This window comes from Lolium rigidum, chromosome 3 (genome assembly GCF_022539505.1).
Source record: "Lolium rigidum isolate FL_2022 chromosome 3, APGP_CSIRO_Lrig_0.1, whole genome shotgun sequence".
NCBI lineage: Eukaryota > Viridiplantae > Streptophyta > Magnoliopsida > Poales > Poaceae > Lolium > Lolium rigidum.
In genome coordinates, this window is record NC_061510.1 from 46088272 (window position 1) to 46090966 (window position 2695).

Genomic DNA, 2695 nt, shown 5'->3' on the forward strand with positions numbered 1-2695 from the left:
CCCATTTACGCAGTGGTGTTTGATGTAATCAAAGTACCTTTCCGGTATAAGTGATTTATATGATCTCATGGTCATAAGGACTAGGTAACTATGTATCGAAAGCTTATAGCAAATAACTTAATGACGAGATCTTATGCTACGCTTAATTGGGTGTGTCCATTACATCATTCATACAATGACATAACCTTGTTATTAATAACATCCAATGTTCATGATTATGAAACTAATCATCCATTAATCAACAAGCTAGTTTAAGAGGCATACTAGGGACTCTTTGTTGTTTACATATCACACATGTATCAATGTTTCGGTTAATACAATTATAGCATGGTATATAAACATTTATCATAAACATAAAGATATATAATAACCACTTTTATTATTGCCTCTTGGGCATATCTCCAACAATACCACACCATTGGAATCAACCTCAACCATCAAACCCTAGTAGAACCATGGAGATCAATCCTAATACCAACCTTGTGTGGTAATTCACATAAAATGCTCCTATCCCACTAAACCCTACTTAAGGATCATAAGCCACTTAGCTTAGAAACCATTAGTGATTCCTTAGTGAAACAAATAGGAAGTCATAGTAAACCCTAATCCATAGTATCACCTTGAACCATCCTTTGATGTGATGTCTAGGAGAAACCATAGTAGTAAACCTACCAATACTTGCTACATGTAGATCACTTCTACTTAAGTACCAACTAGCCCTATTAGTAAACCCTAATAGCATTTAGTGCCTATTTATAGTAGTTCTTATTCTTATTAACTTGTTCTTCAAAAGTTATTCTTTTGAAGTACAAATGTCAATCAAACCATCGAAGCCCATAGTTCTTATTTGAAATACTTATTATTTCTTAATCAACATGTTCTTCAAAAGTTATTCTTTTGAAGTATAATATAAGTAATCATCAATCATGTACTATAGAACTTAAAATGACAACTGATCTTTACATATTGTTCAACTACAAGTCCTTTATGTGTGTGCTTGTTATGATGTCTTATATCACTTGATTATGATGCTCTGTTAACCAAACCCTAATAAGAACCTTGTTTGAGAACCATTCTAAAAGTGCAACACACCCTAAAGAAATCTTTACAACTCAGCAATCCTAAATCATCGAGGTTAGGTTACGCTCGAGACGATTGCATCTCATACTATGCATTATAGCATCTTTGTCAGTTCTTTAAACATTGTCCTTACCGGACGATGATGATATTTCAGCATTTGGAGTTCTCACGTATCGAAGCTTTTGCCTGCATAATCTTGCAGTCAAGAAAGACAAGTTCATCGCTTGCTCATGTCATTTGATTATTTGTATCAAACTATATGCAAAGTACTATACTTATCACTCATGCATTGAAAAGCAAAGTATTATTTTACAATTATGAATATGACTATGTGGTGGGCAATGGAACCATGGTATGTGTTGATATGGTGGAGGTTCCATTGCATGGGTACTACTCATCTAGGACTAAGTACCAATGCCGTCCGAGTGATTCTAGCGCCGTACATATCGCGTTGACCATAAGATCTATAATGGCTGCGGGAAGTCAGCTGTATCTTTTCCCTTCTGCACGCCAACGGACTAGTAGAGCTGCGGGGTGTTGGAGGCACTGCCGTAGGTTAGGATAGCCTTTTAAATCCCCATCCGTGTGTGATGACGGGCTCTACGGTCTATGATGGATTGTCCAAAGTACACCGTGAGTAAAGCAGTATTATCAGAAGATGTCTACTGGGGGTGTGCGGTTGGACAAAAGGGTGGGTTTGCAGGGTCGCGGAGAAGGCGGTGATTGGCTTGGATCTTACACCGGCCCCACACCAAGGAAGTGTGGACGAGAAACGCGTCTCGGTAAGGCATCAAGGATAAGTTCTCTTATGGGAAAAGTAACGCACCTCTGCGGATGATGCCGAATTGTGGCTCGTCACTCCCTGTTCCGGGAAGGGAGCTGCGAACGCGGCGAGGAAAGGAACTCCACGAAGTTACGGTCAACTCTGTGAAGGCGACGGGCATAGTTTTCAGAATAAAATAAACCTTTTGAAGAAATGTTTATGAAAACTTGCATTTGCCTATGACTTTCCGGTCTATGGCTGTAGCTAGTGCATGATACACCTATTTCCTAATATGAACTTGCTGAGTACGCTCGTACTCATTCCCTCCCATTTGAACCCCCTTCTTAGATCAAGGCACCGAAGGAGAAACTACCGTGGAACTCGAAGACAAAGGAGTAAACTGCAACAAGATGAAGAATCCAGTCAAAGAAGTCAATGGAGTCAACTTCGCATCGGCTATAATGGAAACCTAGACTAGTAATAAAAGGGAACCTTTCCCTAATCCTAGCACCTAAGTAGCTAGATTTCTATAGCAAGCCAAGTAGCTCTTAAACTTGAGTTAGCAATAAGATAGACTACGAGTCGTTCTTACGGAGCTTTATTTGAAGTTTTACCTCATTGTAAAGTAGGAGGCTGTGTTGATCTTATGTAAACAGTTCGTGTGTACTTCTATAGACATACCTTGGACTCACATATGTTTCTGTTGTACCACTCTGAGGGATGTAATATGAGTGGAACGGTGTTTCACTTGTGTTATGTCAACGACTTGTGTACTACACCATGCAGTGGTACGCTGAGTCGCCACAACTAATCTCACCATCATTGATCAATTTGGTTTGCTCCAATATCACA